General features: G+C 44.1%; 4 non-coding genes across 4 annotated transcripts; 2 read left to right on the top strand and 2 right to left on the bottom strand.

The window, feature by feature from the left end:
- Positions 1 to 1,866: 1,866 nt before the first annotated feature.
- On the bottom strand, positions 1,867 to 1,938 carry trnae-cuc (transfer RNA glutamic acid (anticodon CUC)). The gene has a single exon. It is a non-coding gene; the product is annotated as a tRNA-Glu (tRNA).
- Positions 1,939 to 2,073: 135 nt separating this feature from the next.
- On the top strand, positions 2,074 to 2,145 carry trnaq-cug (transfer RNA glutamine (anticodon CUG)). The gene has a single exon. It is a non-coding gene; the product is annotated as a tRNA-Gln (tRNA).
- Positions 2,146 to 21,920: 19,775 nt separating this feature from the next.
- Positions 21,921 to 21,992, bottom strand: trnae-uuc (transfer RNA glutamic acid (anticodon UUC)). Its single transcript has one exon. It is a non-coding gene; the product is annotated as a tRNA-Glu (tRNA).
- A 135-nt stretch (positions 21,993 to 22,127) lies between these two features.
- trnaq-cug (transfer RNA glutamine (anticodon CUG)) lies at positions 22,128 to 22,199 on the top strand. Its single transcript has one exon. It is a non-coding gene; the product is annotated as a tRNA-Gln (tRNA).
- The last annotated feature ends 1,220 nt before the right edge of the window (positions 22,200 to 23,419 follow it).

Below are 23,419 nucleotides of genomic sequence, written 5' to 3'. Positions count from 1 at the left end.
CAATACCGGTTAGTAAGACGAAGGTGAGTCTCTCGTTAGTATTATTAGTCAGACATTAAATAACTACGCAGGTTAGTATTTATGTCAGGTAACTTCTCGTTATATATATATCAGTCTCATTCACGTTTAGGTGCCGAGAAAGATCCTATCATTACTTGTTACCACAATTTCCCTTAACTGATTATTATTCAATGATTAAGGATAGGCAGGGCCACCAATAATCTAATGTCAATTAACTTGTGTCAATTTCAGACTAAACAGTTAAACAGGAATGAGACGATATTTCTCGGCGTTGACAGATTTTATTTCTAAAATGATCAACAAAACAGTTTAATGCAACACACATTTATATTTAAGAAAACTAAATGATATTACACATTCTAGAGTTATGAATCACAGATTAACATTTCTAATTGATTTCTCAAATGTCATGAATCATGAACTCCAAACTGTTAAACTTATCTGAACTTCGTCGCAGAGAGGCCTCTCTGGCTTCGGGCTCAGATAACAGCACACGGCACGAGGTCCGTGTGGTTTGGAACAAAGGCAGTCCGGTTCGGCTTTGTCCAAGAACTTCCACTCAGTCGATACATCTGGAAGTTGGGGTTTCGCGAAAGTAGAGTCGTTTCCAAACAGATTTTCCACTGGTTTGAAGGCTCCAAGGTTGTGCACAAAATCTTCTTGGCAAGCAGGGTCTCTCACCGTACTTATTTGAAGACAAAGTCTTTGAGGAAAGCAGGGCCGTGTTTGTTCCAAGGGTCAAGTTTCTTAAGACTCAAATAGCTATTTAAATGACTGACACTTTCGTATACAGTCGACTTAGTCAATTGTCCAGCTGTAAAACTCCACTGATCAGGTGGGCACAGGCGGGCAGCGCAGTCTGTAAAGTTCTTTATTTAATAAAGTCCTTTAAAAGAATTCTTCGTACGGCTCAATCTCCTTCTCCCAGTTTAACTCTTCTGTTGCCGGCAAAGACTTAGTTGGTTTCTGGTTCCGGTTCTGGCAACAGAGCTACAGGTTGAGCTGTGGCAGTGAGTTACTGGTTCAGGTGAGAGAGAGTGAGAAAGACTGTCCGCTGTTCCTTATAGTCTGTCAGATCAAGAGGTGATTGGTTCTTGAGTTTTTGAGATTGGATTTCGGTTTCAGCCCCCAGTGTCCTATTGGAGGGGGGCTTGATTTATGACTGATGTCAATCCATGCCATCTTTTGGAAATGCCGGTTGGCCTGGGTTCGTAGCTCTATGTCGGGATTTCGGCTCTCGTCCACTTCAAAGAGTTTTTATCACCTACAGGCCCCTTTCTCCAGACATCTCATAGCAGAATTCCAAACTATTTGGCCTCTTCTTGGTGCCATCCTCCCCAAAACTGTCACTTTGATGCAAACCACTTCCAAGCTGATGAGCTAAGGGAATCTGATAACTTTCGGGGGGAGAGGTTTTCTTTAGATCAGTGCTTCAGCTCAGAGCCCAAATGCTCTTATCCAAATACACCCAACATAACGCTACAATGCTAAGCGAGCGCTCTACCACGTGAGCTAATCCTCAGGGCTCTCGGTGAGGCCGACCCCCACTTCTTCAGTCTTTAAGTGGCACGTCGCGAGTAAGTCCTTTCCTGCGCTTCAGGCAAGCTTGCAGCCAACTGCGGACGACTTTCCTTCCTCGGTGGCAGCCATCGTGCCACAATAGAAAAGGAATGTCATGAGCAAAACTTTCAAAGTGACCGAAAAGATCACGGCCCGTCGTGTATTGTGATGTACATGAGCTCCAGAAACGTTCATGGACATATGTATATAAGTAAGGATTTAATCACAGATAGAGAGAGAGAAAATGCACCACACAGGTCCTAGGGGAAGAGCAACAGATCCACCTTCCCTGACCGGGAATCGAACCCGGGCCGCGGCGGTGAGAGCGCCGAATCCTGACCACTAGACCACCAGGGACGGCTGCCGAAGTGACCCCCCACACGCAGCACTCTGGGCGCAACTTGGCTCACTCTGGACTTGGCCGTGCGACAGAGCGAGACGTGTGCGTAGAGCAGAAACCTTCGTCACGGGCAAGAGTCGGGCAGCGGGCTTGGTTCCATGGTGTAATGGTTAGCACTCTGGACTCTGAATCCAGCGATCCGAGTTCAAGTCTCGATGGGACCTGGGGCCCTTGGCAGGGGCAGCGGCGGTGAAGCGGTGGTCTCCCTGCGTGAGGGCCTGTGTCTGTGAATAAGGCCTGTTTATGTTCCCTCTTGGGAGGCTTGGAGACGAATTGGCGAAAACTCCGGGTCGGCCTGGTGCGTTCATCTTCCTGGTGGTGACCGCGTGGCTTAACGGAGAAGAAGGTGCCTGTGTTGACAGATTACAGATAGATTATTTCCCTTCTTGGAAATCATCGTTAAAGCGAAAAGGAACTTTGTAAACCAGCTAGCTTGGAAGCAACCACGTCAGGGCATTCTTTCAGTGAGACCTCGGTTTTTTACAAGCACGAGTGAAGCTTTAAAAGAAAATGACATAGAATGTTTGCGGCCGTTCATCCAATCAAAAGGTGCAAGCCCGAGTCCGATTGCGGTCTGTCTTCCCTGGGGGCGGGGGGGATTGTGTTTTGTGAGATCCGGGGGAGAGGTGAGGTGGCTTTCTTTGGTGTATGCCAGAGGTCCGGTGAGAGGTTGTCTTTTACAACTGTCCCTCAGTCAATACCAAAAACAGTCCCTGCCAATCTGGGAAAGCCATTCAGTCCACAAACAGAGTTTTGACAAACATCCTGCGGGCTTTTTCTCCACCGTTTGATCCTTTTATCGTTGACAGGAATTTCTACAGGGTACGTCCCGAACAGGTGCCTCAATGGCTGTTTGCTAGCTCGATAAATCTAACTTGCTCGGTCTGCATACTATCTTTAATCTAAAACATCATACAGTCTCTTCGGTCTGACTTCGGATCGGAAGATTGAGGGTTGGAGTGCCTTTGCGGTCGTTCCTGGGGTTACGACGTCGAAGCGGCATCTCGGTCGTTTTTGGGGAACTTCGGAAGGGCCAGCCGGCGTGCTAATGCTGCAGCCGTCGCCGGCGCGTTGTGTCTGATAACCTTACGGCAAACAGGCAATGCCTTGCGCCTGTGTCTGCGGCAAGAAAAGTGAGCGACTCTCCCCCGAAACCGGGGCACGAGCACCTGAGGCCTTGGAGAATGCGGGCATCGATCCCGCCGCCTCTCGCATGCTGTAGCGTAAGGTACACTTATACATTTCAATTAAAGAAGTGAATTTATAGTATCACCTTATCACGAATCCTGGAATCTTGTAGAACTCAATTTCTGTAATAATTGGACGCAGACACCAATTCCAAAGATATAAATTGTCAAATGTATTCAAAACAAAGACTAAATGTAGCACTACACTAATTATACAAAAGGGAAAAACTAATTACAATTAAACTCTAGATCAACAAATCGAAGACAAATCACTTCCGTGACCAAATCGAAGACAAATCACTTCCGTGACCAAATCAAAGACCGTGGGATCACATATGATAACACAAATCGTTAAACAAAAAAGGTTATAAACACATTGACTACAATACCGGTTAGTAAGACGAAGGTGAGTCTCTCGTTAGTATTATTAGTCAGACATTAAATAACTACGCAGGTTAGTATTTATGTCAGGTAACTTCTCGTTATATATATATCAGTCTCATTCACGTTTAGGTGCCGAGAAAGATCCTATCATTACTTGTTACCACAATTTCCCTTAACTGATTATTATTCAATGGTTAAGGATAGGCAGGGCCACCAATAATCTAATGTCTATTAACTTGTGTCAATTTCAGACTAAACAGTTAAACAGGAATGAGAAGATATTTCTCGGCGTTGACAGATTTTATTTCTAAAATTATCAACAAAACAGTTTAATGCAACACACATTTATATTTCAGAAAACTAAATGATATTACACATTCTAGAGTTATGAATCACAGATTAACATTTCTAATTGATTTCTCAAATGTCATGAATCATGAACTCCAAACTGTTAAACTTATCTGAACTTCGTCGCAGAGAGGCCTCTCTGGCTTCGGGCTCAGATAACAGCACACGGCATGAGGTCCGTGTGGTTTGGAACAAAGGCAGTCCGGTTCGGCTTTGTCCAAGAACTTCCACTCAGTCGATACACCTGGAAGTTGGGGTTTTGCGAAAGTAGAGTCGTTTCCAAACAGATTTTCCACTGGTTTGAAGGCTCCAAGGTTGTGCACAAAATCTTCTTGGCAAGCAGGGTCTCTCACCGTACTTATTTGAAGACAAAGTCTTTGAGGAAAGCAGGGCCGTGTTTGTTCCAAGGGTCAAGTTTCTTAAGACTCAAATAGCTATTTAAATGACTGACACTTTCGTATACAGTCGACTTAGTCAATTGTCCAGCTGTAAAACTCCACTGATCAGGTGGGCACAGGTGGGCAGCGCAGTCTGTAAAGTTCTTTATTTAATAAAGTCCTTTAAAAGAATTCTTCGTACGGCTCAATCTCCTTCTCCCAGTTTAACTCTTCTGTTGCCGGCAAAGACTTAGTTGGTTTCTGGTTCCGGTTCTGGCAACAGAGCTACAGGTTGAGCTGTGGCAGCGAGTTACTGGTTCAGGTGAGAGAGAGCGAGAAAGACTGTCCGCTGTTCCTTATAGTCTGTCAGATCAAGAGGTGATTGGTTCTTGAGTTTTTGAGATTGGATTTCGGTTTCAGCCCCCAGTGTCCTATTGGAGGGGGGCTTGATTTATGACTGATGTCAATCCATGCCATCTTTTGGAAATGCCGGTTGGCCTGGGTTCGTAGCTCTATGTCGGGATTTCGGCTCTCGTCCACTTCAAAGAGTTTTTATCACCTACAGGCCCCTTTCTCCAGACATCTCATAGCAGAATTCCAAACTATTTGGCCTCTTCTTGGTGCCATCCTCCCCAAAACTGTCACTTTGATGCAAACCACTTCCAAGCTGATGAGCTAAGGGAATCTGATAACTTTCGGGGGGAGAGGTTTTCTTTAGATCAGTGCTTCAGCTCAGAGCCCAAATACTCTTATCCAAATACACCCAACATAACGCTACAATGCTAAGCGAGCGCTCTACCACGTGAGCTAATCCTCAGGGCTCTCGGTGAGGCCGACCCCCACTTCTTCAGTCTTTAAGTGGCACGTCGCGAGTAAGTCCTTTCCTGCGCTTCAGGCAAGCTTGCAGCCAACTGCGGACGACTTTCCTTCATCGGTGGCAGCCATCGTGCCGCAATAGAAAAGGATTGTCATGAGCAAAACTTTCAAAGTGACCGAAAAGATCACTGCCCGTCGTGTGATGTGATTTACATGAGTTACCAGAAACGTTCATGGACATATGTATATAAGTAAGGATTTAATCACAGATAGAGAGAGAGAAAATGCACCATACAGGAGTAGATAGTAGGGTTTTTTGGGCGCGGCCTATTTTGTTATGACGTATGCCCTAAGCTTATTAATATTCCTACGTCATAATTGGGGGGCGTGATTTTAGAGTTATTTCCTTAATTATTCCTACGTCATATCCGTCAGAAAGTGTACACCCCTAAAACCCTGAACAACAAGGCCACCCATAACCGGTTGTTCTTGTTGTTCTTGTTGGTCAACTGTAGAGTGTGAATGGGTCGGCTCTTCCTGTAGTGGTTGGGGGTCTTTTTTAAATATACATGTAAGGGGCCCAGGTCTTAACAATGCCATTTTGAATAGTGCGTTTATCATATTCACACTGTCTCTGTCTCTGTCTCTGTCTGTCTCTCTCTCTCTGTCTCTCTCGCCCAAGCATTTTATAAGATCAACAAGTTCTGTTGTCTGTAATGGTCCCAGGTCTTAACAATGCCATTTTGAATAGTGCGTTTATCATATTCACACTGGCTCTGTCTCTGTCTGTCTCTATATCTCTCTCTCTCGCCCAATCATTTTATAAGATCAACAAGTTCTGTTGTCTGTAATGGTCACAGGTCCTAACAATTCCTGTTTTGCATAGGGTACTTATGTTAACCCCAATGTATATGGCTCTGTCTCTCCCCTCAAATTTAATTAAAAATAAAATTTAAAAAAAGAGAGTGTGTGTGTGTGTGGGTGTTTGTCGGTATAGGTTAATTGTTTTTGTAAAAAAAAAAAAAAAAAAAAAAAAGCTGTGGTTATATTTTATCTCACACATAATGTGTTCATTCGTTTTACTTAAATACATTCTAGGGTCTTAAAGCTCATAAGAGTTAGACTTAAGATAAGGATATGTTTTTAAGGTATTTTAGCAGGCTCAATCCCTGATGATAAGGAATCATTTAAAAAATAAAAACAACTGATCACTCAATGCTAAATAGATCACAACACTCAAGGCTAAATCACTCACACCACGGGGGACGGGGGTGGGCTCAGACAAACGTAGGCATGGCGTGTGGTCTCAAAACATTCAGAATACTTTTAAACTATATAATTTATAAGCTTTGTAAAATAAACCCAAATATCTCTTTTGTGGGGATAAACGCTGTTCTGAGTAGTTTGTGACTTGTTTAATACCAAACAAAGCATCGCTATTAAAAAAAAAAAAAAATCACTGGAAAAGCGCTACTTATTTTAGATCTTTATAGTTATTTTCTTGGCTCAGGTTGTTTTTTAGCGCGTATAAAGGCCTGAAATATTCTTAGTGTTTATTGACTATAGGTCTTGATGCTTAAAAATGTTTTTTTGAGAGACCAAAAGGTTCTAATAAAAGTTTAGAGTAGAGAGGAGAGAGATCGTCGCCATCTTGGTTTCTATTTGAAATTGATGCAGGGTCATTTTATTGGTTGGTTTTGATATGTTAATTGGTAACAGGACGGCACAAAGGCCAGCCCAGAACAATGCCTTACAAGCAGATCCGGCATCCGGCCATCAGTATAAGTATGAAGGTCTGGTCTTCAGCTCGACAGACTCATACTGACCTTTCGATTTAAGCCTAAAGATCAACAATGTCCGGAAACAACATCAACGACTTCGATTTAAACGAGTTTTTAGGTAAGTCTTCAGATTATTTTCATTGACTCAGAGCGGGTTGTGGGCATGTATTGTAAATAAGGTTATAACATCTGTTTTAAGTTCTGTAAAATTATTTTTCAGCCAGTCAACAGGAGTTAATTCCCAACGCTGAGGAGATCATCTGGAACAACGACGGTAAGATTTTTGTGTTTGCGCTCAAGGGTTCTTATGTATGGGTGTGTGGTTGTGTTTTGAAGCGGCTCATTAGAGTTATGAAAACGTTTTAATATATATTAATGGCGGTCTCTTTAATTACACAGAAACTATCGAAAGGCCTGTGATTAATGTCTCCGAGGATCAACCAAGAGAAGTGGTTGTCCCTAGACAGGCTGTCTGCCGACCGGGTAAGAACTAAACCCCTGTTTGTTTGTATAACGTTTCTGTAAGATGTTTGAGGCCCGTTTTGTTAATTTAAAAAAATATCCTTTCTAACAGTATTAAGAAACGTGGTTCGAGACAACGAAAGGCCTTCCACATCGAGGGCTTGTTTAGTTTTACCTTCGAGAACCGTAACCTTTCAAGAATCTGAAAGGCCGTCAGCCCCTGTATCTGATAGCGGTGAGTATATATCTGCCGCTTGTAAGAGGTTAAAGCTTTTTATAAAGCGGGGTGGTTAAAGGTTAAACATGTCTCTTACCTTCACAGAAGTGCAAAAAGCTAAACCAGCTGAAAAACATAAGAAACGATTATTCTTTGGAGGTAAGTAAGATCTTTCAAACTTTAATGTTTTTAAAAGGGTTTTGTTTGCCCGTTGAGGGCTAATATTTAAGCGAGGGGTGCCCATTTCCTGTAGGTCTTGGGGGTTCTGGGAAAGATCTTTAGAAGTCCGGACAGGTTTAGGCTTGTTTCTGGGGCATGTGTTTAGAAATGACCGATTGCCCGACCGTCTGGTTAGGAAGTAAAGCTGTCCGAAAGGTTTTAGTAAGTTGTTTGGCTTATCTCCCGCAATTATACTTCTGTTTTAAAGTGGCTGTAGGAAAAGGCTTGAAGGTGTTCATTGTATTTAATATTTAAACAGATCGTGAAAACGTTTGTGAAACAGGAAGTCCCGGGATCAGGAAGCGTTTACACTTGGAAGGTTCATTTAAAAATGAAATGTGGTGTGTGTGTGTATAAAAAGTGTTTTATTAACAATATTACATTTAAGAAACAGTTTATTTACAGAGGCTTCTCTGTTTTACATTTATTATCAAGTCCTAATAAATATATTGTCTGTAAATAATAAGGCGTTGTAGTGAATGTCTAAGCCTATTTTCAAAGGTCTAAAAAAGCTAAAGGTTTTGAAGGTCCTGGACATGTTGTTTTAAGTTTGATTTCTGTCGCCGTTTAAAGATGTAAATGTAATGTATATTTTTATTCTTCCCAAGACTCTTGGGATAGTCATTCTGTGGATGAGCTATTGAGGACAATTACCCCGTCTAAGTGGGATCAAACATCTTCCCCGGAGAGATCACCGAGAGGATCCCCCACGGTGGTCTTGGAGACCCCCCAACATCTACTCAGGCCACAGCCTTCTGGGGGTAATTCAACAATCCAGATTCAGCCCGCCGCATTGTCGGGCGGAACAAATACAGGCAACCAACAACCTCAGGGGTCGCCGTCAGTCAGGGTTGACACACCACCCAACGACGGACTGGTTTCAACATCGTCCCCCCAGCCCCGTTTCTTGGCTACAGAAACGCTGAACAGTACACCGCGATTGGCCAGGGTGTCACCGCAAAGGCCTTCTTGGTCTCCGTCCGTGAGTATACGCTCGCTCCCTGCCTCCTTCGACCGAGATTTACCGGAGCGACCATCCTTTGCAGCTGAGCCAGGACACCATCCCCCGGAGCTACTTCCTGAAGGTCGGCATGAGTTGCTACATACCTTGTTACTAAATCAAAGACTTGTGTTAGTGGGGCAAAACCTTGTGATAGAGAGCCAAAACACCCTTATTAATACCCTTACTAACGAATTGTACCGTATTTAATGTTTTAATAGATACAAAACGCCTTACTATTGTGGGTTGTTGGAAAAATAAAAAATAAAAAAAATGTCCGGACTTGGTAAAAGAACTCACAAACTAAAGGATTATGAACAAGTTAGGGCCCCAAAAAGACCTTCCCGAGAGAACACCCTCGGCCCTGTTGTGAACTCCTCTGATGTCCCAATGAACCAGGAACTATTACAAATGATAAATGATTTAAATAACCCCCAATCACCACCGATAGAATGTGAATTACCAGACTTACCGTGAACCCCGACCTGTTACAGATGGTCAATGATCTAAATAACCACCTCCCAACGGTAGCGCTTATAGAGGTTCAACCCCTAGTTCACCCCGATTTGTTTGAAATGGTGGAGGCTTTGGAGACGCTACCCCGACCAAATTCTGCCCCTATTATAAATGATTTGAGACAATTAGAACACAGTACGGCGGCAGAAGCAGCCGTCACTATAGAGGAGGGTCTTGACATTAACCGGGTGGATATCTTTGAAGGACTTTTACAGGCTTTAAATGAGCCTCCTCAAAAAGGGGGTTTTGTAGATGTCAGCGGTGGGGGTGTTCGGAATGTGGAGGGTTCTGAGACTGATAAGGCTGTGGATAACATGCTCTGTGAGAATGTAGGGGTTGAAGGCTTTGTTCAAAATGATGATGTGTCCAAAAGTACCAGTGATCCCGTGATTATAGATAGACCGGCCTATAACAATTTTGAAATGATTCAGCGTTTTAATTTTGCAGAACTTTTAAATTGTGACAATTATGCAGAAATATTTGTCAACATACACGAGGCCTTGCAAAACATGCTTGAACAGGTTGCTGAAAGGGTCAGACCTCGAGATGTTGTACAGTTAGAACTCAGAGGGGATGATTTGTTTAGCAACCTATCTGTAATGCTGAGTGGAGATAATTTAGATGTTGATGAATTTCTGGCTAAAATCGAAGCGTTATTGCAAAGTAACGCATCCATCTTAGCTGATGAAAGTCTGTCTCTGGTAATGAATGTGGTTCCTAACCCTGAGGGTGGGGCGCTTAGAAGACTGTCGAAATGCTTGAAGAACGACATAATTAGGAACAAGCTCAGGCAATTAGTGGTGAGTTCCAATGGGGACAATAAGCTCTGTTTTGCTTACAGTTTAATAAAACTACTCACCCCCGACATGCCTGAACCCCAAGCTATGCAAGAGGCTTTAATGCTTCATCAGAGGGCCGGCTTAAACTCTCAACAGATGGTTGCCTTTTCAGACATTGCCATGTTTGAGGAGTTGTTGTCTTTAAAAATTGTTGTGTGGTACCGTTGTGAGGTAAAGGAAGTATTTGTGAAATTTCAGACACATCCTGAAACCCATACACAGACACTGTTTCTCTTCCTAAGTGATAGTCATTACTTTGGAATAAAGAGTTTGACGGCTTTTTTGGGTTGTTCGTATGTTTGTCATTGGTGTTATAAGGCCTTCAATGATAAGCTTAAGCACCGCTGTGACGGTTACTGTAACGTCTGTTTCAATCCGCAATGTCGTAAGGGTTTGGCCCCTACCATCCGATGTAAAGATTGCTTAAGGATTTGTCTCTCCGCGTTCTGTTTTTCCGAACATAAGGTGCAGAGGGCCGCTGCTGAGGGGGTTAAAAAACGGAGTTATTGTGATCAAACTAAATATTGCCCGCAGTGTTGCCTCCAGTACCGTTTTCATGAGGTTAAACCACACAAATGTCTGGAACCGAGATGTAGGATCTGTAATGCGGATTTAACCCCGGGGTCTGAACACCAGTGCTTTATTCAGCCGGTTAAAAAGGAGCCGCCGCACAACCGGTATGTCTTTTTTGATTTTGAATGCCGGCAAGAAAACGGGGTCCATGTTGCTAATTATATACACTGTATTGACATGTTGGATTGTGAGTGGTCAGCTAGCGGTGAGAGTTGTGTCAGGGATTTCTTTACGCGGTATCGCGGTCCAAAATACCTCAATTACACATTTATTGCCCACAATGCTAAGGGTTATGATTCTTACATATTGATGAAGTATCTGGTGGAAAATGGGGTGACCCCAAAAATAATAGCTCAGGGTAGCAAGATCATGTGTTTCACCAACGAGGCTTTCAACCAACGTTACATAGACTCGTTAAATTTCCTCCCCATGAAATTGAGCGCTTTGCCTAAAGCTCTGGGTTTTGAGGCTCAGAAGAAAGGTTGGTTCTGCCATTTTTTTAATACTAAGGACACTCAAAATTATCGAGGGTCCTACCCGCCCGCCTCTTATTATGGGGTTGATACTATGATGTCTCATGAGAGGGAGGAATTCTTTAAATGGTACAATACGGTTAAGGGGGGTGTTTTTGATTTCCGAGAAGAGATGGCCGCTTATTGTAAAAATGATGTGGAGATCCTTAAAGAAGCCTGTTTGCGTTTCCGCACCGAGGTTATCAACACGTCGGGTCTCGACCCTTTGCAAAGTGTGACCATAGCGTCTCTCTGCATGAAAATGTATCGATCCAATTTCTTGCAGAAAAACACTATAGCGGACACCACTTCTGACAACTATCGTGCTAGACAAAAGAACTTTTCGACTGTCTCCATACAGTGGCTGGAATATCTGAGTGCCCGGGATAACATCTTCATCAGACATGCTTTAAATCAAGGGGAAGTCAAAATGGGTCCTTACTACTTAGACGGTTTTAGCGACGTGTCCGGGCGGCGTACCGCTTATGAGTTTGCTGGTTGTATTTACCATGGCTGTCCTCAGTGCTTCGACCCAAACACCTTTAACCCCGTAACACAAAAACTCTGCGGTGATATGTACTATGATTTCCAGGAACGAATTGAAACTTTAAAAAACACCTATGGTTTGAATGTACTGGTGATTTGGGAACACGCGTGGACGACCCTGAAGCAACAGGATGTGGAGGTACAACGGTTTATGGAAACCTTGGACTTTCCTGAACGTCTAGAGCCCAGGGATGCGTTATTTGGGGGTCGTACCAACGCCCTCTGTTTACATTATGAGGTAAAGGAGGGTGAGAGAGTAGATTACTATGATTTCACCAGTCTGTACCCTTATGTCAACAAGACCAAAATGTACCCGGTGGGGCATCCAACCATTGTTTATCGTGACTTTCTCGAAATCGGACAGTACTTTGGTTTGATCAAAGTCACCATGTACCCTCCTCGTGAGCTGTTCCTACCCGTGTTGCCTTACAGGTGTTCGGGAAAATTGATGTTCCCTCTGTGTAGAACGTGTGTGGAAACTGAAAATCAAAATACCTCTTGTCTGCACAGTGATGACGAGAGAGCGCTGACGGGTGTCTGGTGTAGCATTGAGCTTGACAAGGCGGTGGAGAAAGGTTACAGAGTCGGTAAGGTGTATGAGGTTTGGCATTTTTCTGAAAAATCTGATACTCTTTTTGCTGAGTACATTATGACCCATCTGAAAGGGAAACAGGAGGCATCGGGCTATCCCTCATGGTGTGTTGACTCCGCTGCCAAAGAGCGGTACGTTCAGCAATATTTTGAAAAGGAAGGGATCCGTCTAGAGCCGGGGAACATAACTGTAAACCCCGCCAAGAGACAAATGTCCAAACTGATTTTAAACAGTCTGTGGGGTAAGTTTGGGGAAAGAAATAACCGTCTAAACACAACCTTGATTAAAACCCCTGAACAGTTTATAGAATTTATCTTTTCCAAACAACATGCAGTATCACACTTTCAATTCTTAAATGACCACGTGGCACAGGTCCAGTGGAGGGCCCCTAAAGATTTCCCCACCAAACAGGGAAACGTTAATGTTTTCATAGCGGTTTTTACCACGGCTTACGCCCGGCTTGAACTGTACAACTTAATGGATCAGCTGCAGGAACGCACGCTCTATCATGATACTGACTCTGTAATCTTTGTCACCAGGCCAGGGGATTGGGTCCCTCCCCTCGGGGACTACCTTGGGGAGTTAACGAGCGAGCTAGATCCTCAGGACCACATAGTGGAGTTTGTTTCAGGGGGTCCTAAGACTTACGCATACAGAACGGCTGCGGGTAAGACCTGTATGAAAGTTAAGGGTTTCACTCTGAACCATTGTAACAACAAGCTCATTAACATCAAGTCTCTGACGACCCTGGTACAAAGTTTTGTAACCGAGAAAGACGCGCCTCCTCGCGAGATTATTACAGCCGGAAATCAGATCTATCACAATAAAAAGGGGTACACATTGGAAAATAGATCACTAAACAAACGGTTAAGGGTGGTGTACAATAAAAGAGTGTTGAAGACTGATTATACCACTCTGCCTTATGGATATTAGCAGTGGTTTTGATAACAGACTTCAACACCCTTTCTCCTGTATTATAGCCGGTCCCTCCAATTCGGGTAAGAGCTATCTTATAAAGAACATCATAGAAGATGTGGACGCAACCGTGTCCCAAGCTCTTGACAACATAGTGTGGTGTTACTCTTGCTGGCAACCTCTCTACGATGATTTGGCATCAAAAAAAAATAATCTGAAATTTGTGCAAGGCCTCCCCGCCTCGTTGTGTGACGATGACCTGTTCCCGCCCGGACAAACTAATCTAGTGATCCTTGATGACCTGATGGAGCAGGCCGGTGACAACAGTGAAGTGGAAAAAGCTTTCACAAAGTACACTCATCATAGGAATTTAAGTATTATTTATTTAGTTCAAAATCTATTTTTTCAAGGTAAAAAAAGCCGCACTATTAATTTAAATGCCAATTATATAATTCTTTTTAAAAACCCCAGAGATAAACTACAGGTCACCGTCTTGGCTCGTCAAATGTACCCTAACCAGACCAAATTCTTTTTGGAGGCATTTGAGGATGCCACCAAAAAACCCTACGGGTACTTGATTGTGGACTTAAAAGCACAAACCCCAGAAGACTTTCGCCTCAGAACAGGTTTGTGCCCGCCCGATTGGCCGGCAGTGTATGTGCTAAAGAAAAGGAAATAAATAAGAATGTCTGTTCGGATTAAAAGAAATCTGCCGCTTTTGCAAATGTTATTTGAGGGGAGCCCGCGCCATAGGAAAGCTGTGCTGGCAGGGGCCCCCTCGGATTTGATCGAGACCCTGTGTGAAATAGCTTTTAACATCTTACGCGGTAATATACCCCTAACCCCTTCTCAACATTCTAAACTCAAAAAACAAAAAGCGGTTATCAAGATCATCGCTAATAAGAAGTATTCTATTAAAAGAAAAAGAAAGAAGATTAATCAAACCGGAGGTTTTATAGGACCGCTGTTGAGCATAGCCGTGCCTTTCCTAACCAGTCTTCTAGCTTCCAGAGTGGGTTAATAATGGAATATGCTCAGAAAATGTTTTTGATCCCTCAGGAGCAGCTTGAGAAACTGAGAAAAAATGTTGTCGGGCCAGAGCCCATTAGACAAACGGCCGAAAACAACCTGGACTCTGAAATGAAAGCTATACTGGCCAGGGCCGATTTAAATCAGTATTCCAAAGCCCAGATGTATAGCAACACGTTACAGCGCTACCTCCGTCTGGTTAGACAGGGTGAAAAAGATCAAAACATTTTAACTTTAACCATGGCCTCTCAAGAAAATGGTTCTGGGACTGATGCGGGGGGTACGGTTGATAAAGATGTTGCGGTGCCCGAACCTGTTGAGAGTTCAGAGGGAGATGTTGTAACGGATGTTTTGAGAAACATGCCGGCCAGAAGCAAAAGACATGCAGAATATATTCTGCACAAAATGGTTCAGAAACCGCGGGTAACGACTAATAAGGTACCCGATAGTCGCCGACCTGTAGGCTGGAATGCTTTCCTACAGGCGATGGCCTGTCTGAACATGCCCCAATCAACAGTCCCTAACCAGGAAACGCGACAAAAAATCCGTCTGTGTAAAGAGGTGGTGACTGATCTGACGCCGATATCTCATTACTCTGACCGTGTTGAGCAACCCTCCTCAGGATCTATCCATCGTTGGGAAGCTTATTAATCTCATGTTTTTATTTGTCTCCCCTGTAAATAAGGAACCGACAAACAATTTTTTTATTTTTTATTTTTATTTTCAAATGTTGTACATTTATTTATAACATAACCCTGCTTTGTATAAGATTTGTGTTGAATAAAAACAAAACTAATGATTCAAAGGCTGTTTTCATTATTTTTTCACTTTAACACGCATGACATCTTTTAAAATCCTCACAAGAACACCCCATCTGTATACATGGCTGGCTAGGGTCGTAAGTAATTGTGTTATAAGGGGGGGTCCACAGTGTCCTGACAAACTCTGCCACTTTTTTATCATTTTGGCCTAAATCCTCACTGTACAAGGACATAATATCGGGGTATGACCTTCCTTTAGATCTATGATATAAGAAAAACACACAGTGTTGACCACAAGTGAAGGTCTGAAGACTTTGTACTTGACGACCGCTGTAAATGGTTTCTTGACAGTTGTTGAGCAGAAAGTTATTGATCTTCCGAGGGAAAGGTCTGAAATCCGGGGGGTTTCCATAGGAATCAAAAAATTCCCCACGGCGGTCCTCCCTTAGATAAATAGCCAGCCAATGTTCTCCGGGCATATTTTTAGGGTGTGTGTTGATTATGTACATTGCAGGTAAATTCTTGATCTTAAATTTAGGCAGCTGGTCGCAGGCGTAGACTCCTTGAAACACTTTCCGTGAGCCGTCCAGGGCATTCATGATGTGGTTGAGCTCTCTGGTGTTCATTTTAATAATAATCATACAGAACGTTTCTCCTCTGATTCACCTCAATAATGTTGTCAAACACAGCATACACGACCATATTTACAGTGCGTGGTAGAGGCTGCTTGAAACGCATCTCCAAACGCATATTGCCCGTCTTCATCAGTGAAAAATGTTGTCCACACTCTTCGTCAGGGGTCAGGTTGAAACCGTACAGGGTGTAACCGCTGCAGTATTCCCGGCGATCGATCAGCAGAGGTTGATCCTTGAGATGGCGACCCGTAGCCAGTACTAGACTGTAATATTCACGAACCGCGTTGCCGTTTTCAAAGTCAGGTTGAAAAGGTCTGGATGGAACCTGCACACCATCGACGTACAGTGCTATAAATTCCGCGTTATAATGTTTAAAGTTAAAGGGGTTCTTGTTGTAAACCCCGGTAAATGCATCATTATCCACGAGACCTATAATAACCTGTTTTGGGAGCTGGCCTAGAAACAGATTTTCCTGGTTCATCACCCGTGTCCCTGCGGGGATACTGTGGACTTTCATATAGACTCTTTCGATCGGGTACTTGGCGTTTGCCGTCATTAAAGCCTGCGCATGTCCTAGTTTAACCGCCGGGGAGACGGATACTTTTTTCACAAACAGCGAGGCCGATAATATGGTCAGTTTATATTTTTCAGTATCAGGGGTCATCAGACAAAAAGCACTTTTACTACGGATCATTTTAATTTTAATGTCTACCCCGTTGAGCATGAGTTTTTCTTGGAAAAATATGTCTGCATGAATATGTCCCATTAGCTCAAAGGTCCTCCCTTCTGTTGAAAAGGCCGTTCTTTTTTGCAAACCCTTATTGAGTCCCTCTGGATCCTGGTCGTCCATAGCTTCCGGGGTGTCTTTGAAGAAAAGGCCGGGGCTGAACTGTTTGCTTAGGGTCTCCTCACTATAATTAAGGATACACTCCATCATGGCCCTATAGGGGTAAGTATTGCTGCTTTGACTAATGAGCCGATCTCCCAGGGTCACATCCACCTGTGAAAACATGGTGGCCACCGGGTAATTGATGACCCCAGCGTTGGCCGTCTTCTCGATTGCATCGTCATCCTCATCAGTCACTTTACAGTTCATTAAAATAAATGTGTTATTCAAATCAATATAATCCTCGCCATTGCCAGCAATAAAAAACTCCAGAGGGGCCGTATCTGAAATTGCGGAAAGAGGGGGTATCTCTACATATATGCTCTTATCTATACTCGTTTGAGTGTATGGAACTGTAAACAGATCCAGTTCTGATTTGACGCATTCTTCCGATAGACTGTGGACAAAAGACATTTTTAAAAGATGTATCCTGAGGCTCTATTTGTCTTTCTTTGAGACTTTCTTTTTGCAGGTTTTTTCTTGTGCTGCTTCCTTCTCCGAGTGTTTCCACGATATGTTGGAGAATGAGAGCTTCTTCGTTTTTTGTTAGCCACGGATCTTCGTCGCCCTGGTGGACACATACTGTTTCTTCTTTTACCCCCCCTCCTCGCCATTACCATGAGACCCGAACCCTCCTGCTGCTCATGGCTAGCTGCCCGGTTCATAACATTGGTGAACACGTCACTAACAATATTTTTAGCCGCTGTTTTCAAGTGGGGTCTGGCTATAGCAGAGCCTCTCTTAAGCAGGGGTACGGCCATTCTAAAGAGACCACGAAAGAGTCCTCCTAGACCGGCTCCATACATTGTGGGGGCTCCTACAAAACCGGGCAAGCCGTTCACGGCTTGCATCTTGTAATAATCCACATAGGCGCTAGGATCTACATAACCCCTCGAGGTAGCCATTTTAATAATGTACACACTGTTTCAGGGGTCGAAAATGTAGTTTGACAATAACTTTACCGAAGCGGAAGGGTACGTTGATATTCTGATCCGATTTTACTTCGATCGTGATGTTGTCAAAGTGGGTCTTTGAGACTGGTACGTAGTGTGGCTTGTCATAAGTAATTGTGACCATGTCATTGCTTTTACCTTTAATAAGTACATTTCTCAAAAGGGGGACATAGCTATCCCCGACCCTCTGGTGTGTTATGATATCCGTATACACATAAAGAGTGTAAAAGCCGCCACTGATGTCAGCCGGGAAGGGTGCCACCACTTCTGAGAACCTGCTCTCTGTGTCAGAATAGAACCCTAATATACGCCCCAGTTGTCCTTTGGTTTGAATGCTAATACCAGGTTTTGACACCTTGTACACTCTGTTTTTAATAGGGTTGTAATATAGCTTGATGTTGGGGGTGCCTTCTGAGAACTGTTTATGCATCTCATCTAATATTGTATCCACATTGTCATAATAACCTCCTTGCATCGTGAATGTCCATTGACTCTTTTTAACATCGTCAAAAATGGCGAAGGTGGCATCCTTATCTTGTAAAACAGCCCAAGTGTAAGGATACTGTATTTCCGCCAACCCCACTTCCCACGACCCCCTTAGATCTATAGATTTTCCAAATTGTACCGTGTAACTGGATATTTCATTTTTAGGGTATATATCGAGAGAGGCGTTACTGGGTAGAGTCACGTAGAAGCCTCCTGATTCCATCTTGAGTATCGAAAGTAATGACCCCATCACACCAGCGGGCATGTTGTTATAAGGCTTGAATATCACAAACCTGTTGTTCCGGGACCCAACTATTGAACTTTTCAGGCCATCCAAGCCATTTCACCAACACATATTTTTTCCGGTTCTGGGTTTTCTCAGCTAATATCTTTTCAACTCTGTATACAATGTCTTTACCCACAATAATTTTTTGTAACTCGGCTTCGTAAAACGTTCCTTCTATATCCTCCCCGTCATAGTCTTTTAACCGGTACACGGGGGGGTCTCTAGCCACCTGTTCGGTAACTGTAAAATATTCGTCAGAAAATGTTTGTTCATAACCTTTGGCAAAAGTACTCCTTAGCTTTGAAACGCGAACCACATCACCGATGTTGAACTTATAAGTAGTTTTCCCCTTCTTAATAAATGGGCCGTATAATTTTTTATAGACCTTAAAAGAATTACTTTGATCAACATCTATAGGCTTCATTTTAATACTGGCGTGATACCCTTGGTTGTAAGCATCGATAAAATCCTGAACTTTATCAAAATACTTGAACGTGTTGACCGCTGTAAAATATCTCCACATTTTGGTCTTTATGGTGCGGTTAAACCTCTCCACCACCGATGCCTTAAGCTCATTACCGGTGGTGAAATGATGTATTTTGTGTCTCTTCAGTAGATTCTGAAATTCTCTGTTGAGAAACTCTTTTCCTTTATCAGTCTGCAGTTTTTTAGGACATCGTCCCTGGGACAATATATCCTCAAAGGCCCTTGTCACCGCCCGACCTGTTTTGTTATGTAGAATGCGAGCCCAGGCATATTTTGATAACACATCGATACACATCAACATAAATTTGTGACCATTGTTATGTTTTGATAAATTTGACATATCGACTAGATCCATTTGCCATTGTGAGTCTATGTCAGTTGCATATACACGGTTTCTTTTAAAGTTAATCCTGAGAGGTTTATGTAAGGTATAGGCGTCTTGTTCCCGTAACCATTCTGAAACAACCACATCATTAACCTTCACGCCGGCCTCAGCGAGTCCTCTTTGAAAACCCTTCTTACCCGCCAAACCCCCAATCTTGGCTGGGTTGTAGTATAGTTCATGCATTTGGGGAGCTTGCCGAGTCATTCTGCCAAATAAACACACAGACCCACACTATGCGCAAAGTTTTTATACAAGGTTTTTTATTCAACTTCAGGAGAGCAGATACCCCTTTTTAGACATTTGAGAAAAGTATAACATACACAACAATTTTTTCTACGGTCCAGACAAAAAGAAATCAGATGATTGGTTACTTGATCTATATCAACAAATACCTGTTTCTTTATCTTGTAGGCACACACCTCAGTTACATATGTAAATAAAACAACAATATGACCTATTTTAAAAGTAAACAGAGGGGTATTAAACATGCTCAGTAAAAGGTCATACAGATGTTGATGAAATGGCCTAATATCATTCTTGGCCCCCTTGAGCGCTTCATCCCAGTGTTCGTACCCCCCGGTCTTTGTTACAGCAACCATTAACTTTTCCAGGTTTGAAAGTTGATCCTCATCGATGGTTAAATCTGTAGAGAAAAGGCTCGCGTTGGCTACTTTTCTGTCAAGCACATGGTGTAATAGCGCTCTCAGGTTAGCTGCAGAGTGTTGATGACAGAACCAGTTGCAGCAGCAGTCCAGAACATTCCCCATGTTCAAAGTCCCTTAGTTCAGGTCAGAGTCTGAATCAGTGGCGTAGATGTCGAATTCTTCGTCGCTGCCCCCAGCTTTAACTTCTTTACGGAAGAAATAAGCTTTTAGCTTGCCAGCGGTTTTTCTACTTGGCTCATCCAGGTCATTGAGCAGCTGCCCAAGTTTCTCTATTATAAACGGCTCCTTTTTCAGCTCCAGCAAAATCTCATCTATGATTTTCTGGACTTGTCCAGCAATGACATGTATGTGGGAGTAAGACAGAGCCTTGATTAGTGCCGGTTTCAGCCACGGTTTGTTCAGTCTTCTGTAAAACACGTTGAAATAGAACAGGAAATAGTAACGGTCTGGTTCAAACAAACAACTGTATCTCAACTGACTGGGGTGATTCACTTCACACCCCCGACAGACTTCTTTCAGAGCTCGGTCGATGAGAGCACTCAGAATATACACCAGGGTGCTTTTAACCACTCTGCTTACTTGGACACCTACCCCGGGCATAAATCCTGCGTCTTCATCACGCCCCCGAGACCGTCCGATGCTCATTGGGTCGCCTGGTGGTTTGTGGGGTGTTTCTACATCCATTGGACTGACCCCCTCCTGAGACGCACAGACGGTAGACAGTTCGGCAAAATCGAGGCCCTCCATGAGCTCCAGAGGCTGGGGATCCCCGAGACTCATTTGGACATCCATCGCTCCGCATGTTGTTTCGTCCTGAGGGACCGGGGTCTGAGGTCTTGGAGGGTAACCGCAGTCAGAGGGTTCCGGAGTGTATACAAAATCTGGGGAATAGAACCAGGGGTGATCCCGGGTTTGAAGAGGCCTGTAGAGCCTGTCGACGTCCGCAGCTTTCGGGTAAGACATTCTCTTTAATTTTAAACCATGAATGAATTGTTGCGCCTTTTATCCTATCTCTTCACTACGTCACGACACACCGCCCTCTTAGAAGAGAGTAGACCCTGAGCCGTCAGACCCCCCTCCAACCCCCCACAGGTCGTCTGTTTTATCATCGTCGTCGTCATTCAAGGGGGATATATAATCCATAATCCAGCATATTCTCCTTCTAACAGAATCCAGTTGTGAACATTTGGTCAAGATGTCAAAACCATCATTTATACAGTTTATGACCTCTTTCAAGAACGGCCAGTCCACGGCGTCAAACATAATTTCAGTAACCTGTTTTTCTGGATCCTCCACAACCCCTTCAATAGGGTTTGTAATCAGGGTACTGCTAAACAAAACCTTACGATCAGTAGTTAGAGATAGACTCTTCACCACTGTACCGTAGTTCTGCAAGCTTTCCCATTCACACCTTTCAAAACTCTGAGTCGGAGACTCCGTTTCGCCTTCTCTTGGACCCTCTTGCAAGCCTTCTAGAGTCTTATCCACAAGCCCCAGGTCTCTCCATGCCATCACCTTCAACCAGTCCTCAAAAGAGTATTCAATCACCGTCTCAAAAGGTTCCAACGTACCCTCCTTCTCTCCCAAAGCAAAAATCTCCACTCCAACATAGCTGGGATCCCTTTTAAAGCGGTAACCCCGTCGACCCCCCCAGAACAACACCCAGGAGCGTTCAATCTTCAAATTGGTGAGTACAGGAACCCTTGCCCGGGATTGTTTCTTGCGGGGCTTCATGTTGATGTCGCTGGACATGTTGAAGAAGCGGGATGTTTCAGATGCTGAGAATTAAAGAGGTATTGCCTAAAAGCAGCGCGGGGTCTTAAATAGAGAGGAGAGTTTCGGGGCGTTGCCTTCAGGGGGGGGGGGTCTTTATGGGTGGCCTTGTTGTTCAGGGTTTTAGGGGTGTACACTTTCTGACGGATATGACGTAGGAATAATTAAGGAAATAACTCTAAAATCACGCCCCCCAATTATGACGTAGGAATATTAATAAGCTTAGGGCATACGTCATAACAAAATAGGCCGCGCCCAAAAAACCCTACTATCTACTCACAGGTCCTAGTGGAAGAGCAACAGATCCACCTTCCCTGACCGGGAATCGAACACGGGCCACGGTGGTGAAAGCGCCGAATCCTGACCACTAGACCACCAGGGACGGCTCCCGAAGTGACCCGCCACACGCAGCACTCTGGGCGCAACTTGGCTCACTCTGGACTTGGCCGTGCGACAGAGCGAGACGTGTGCGTAGAGCAGAAACCTTCATCACGGGCAAGAGGTGGGTAGCCGGCTTGGTTCCATGGTGTAATGGTTAGCACTCTGGACTCTGAATCCAGCGATCCGAGTTCAAGTCTCGATGGGACCTGGGGCCCTTGGCAGGGGCATCGGTGGTGAAGCGGTGGTCTCCCTGCGTGAGGGCCTGTGTCTGCGAATAAGGCCTGTTTATGTTCCCTCTTGGGAGACTTGGAGACGAATTGGCGAAAACTCCGGGTCGGCCTGGTGCGTTCATCTTCCTGGTGGTGACCGCGTGGCTTAACGGAGAAGAAGGTGCCTGTGTTGACAGATTACAGATAGATTATTTCCCTTCTTGGAAATCATCGTTAAAGCGAAAAGGAACTTTGTAAACCAGCTAGCTTGGAAGCAACCACGTCAGGGCATTCTTTCAGTGAGACCTCGGTTTTTTACAAGCACGAGTGAAGCTTTAAAAGAAAATGACATAGAATGTTTGCGGCCGTTCATCCAATCAAAAGGTGCAAGCCCGAGTCCGATTGCGGTCTGTCTTCCCTGGGGGCGGGGGGGATTGTGTTTTGTGAGATCCGGGGGAGAGGTGAGGTGGCTTTCTTTGGTGTATGCCAGAGGTCCGGTGAGAGGTTGTCTTTTACAACTGTCCCTCAGTCAATACCAAAAACAGTCCCTGCCAATCTGGGAAAGCCATTCAGTCCACAAACAGAGTTTTGACAAACATCCTGCGGGCTTTTTCTCCACCGTTTGATCCTTTTATCGTTGACAGGAATTTCTACAGGGTACGTCCCGAACAGGTGCCTCAATGGCTGTTTGCTAGCTCGATAAATCTAACTTGCTCGGTCTGCATACTATCTTTAATCTAAAACATCATACAGTCTCTTCGGTCTGACTTCGGATCGGAAGATTGAGGGTTGGAGTGCCTTTGCGGTCGTTCCTGGGGTTACGACGTCGAAGCGGCATCTCGGTCGTTTTTGGGGAACTTCGGAAGGGCCAGCCGGCGTGCTAATGCTGCAGCCGTCGCCGGCGCGTTGTGTCTGATAACCTTACGGCAAACAGGCAATGCCTTGCGCCTGTGTCTGCGGCAAGAAAAGTGAGCGACTCTCCCCCGAAACCGGGGCACGAGCGCCTGAGGCCTTGGAGAATGCGGGCATCGATCCCGCTGCCTCTCGCATGCTGTAGCGTAAGGTACACTTATACATTTCAATTAAAGAAGTGAATTTATAGTATCACCTTATCACGAATCCTGGAATCTTGTAGAACTCAATTTCTGTAATAATTGGACGCAGACACCAATTCCAAAGATATAAATTGTCAAATGTATTCAAAACAAAAACTAAATGT

The sequence above is a fragment of the Amia ocellicauda genome, chromosome 6 (assembly GCF_036373705.1).
Source record: "Amia ocellicauda isolate fAmiCal2 chromosome 6, fAmiCal2.hap1, whole genome shotgun sequence".
NCBI lineage: Eukaryota > Metazoa > Chordata > Actinopteri > Amiiformes > Amiidae > Amia > Amia ocellicauda.
This window is presented reverse-complemented; position numbering and strand designations above follow the sequence as displayed.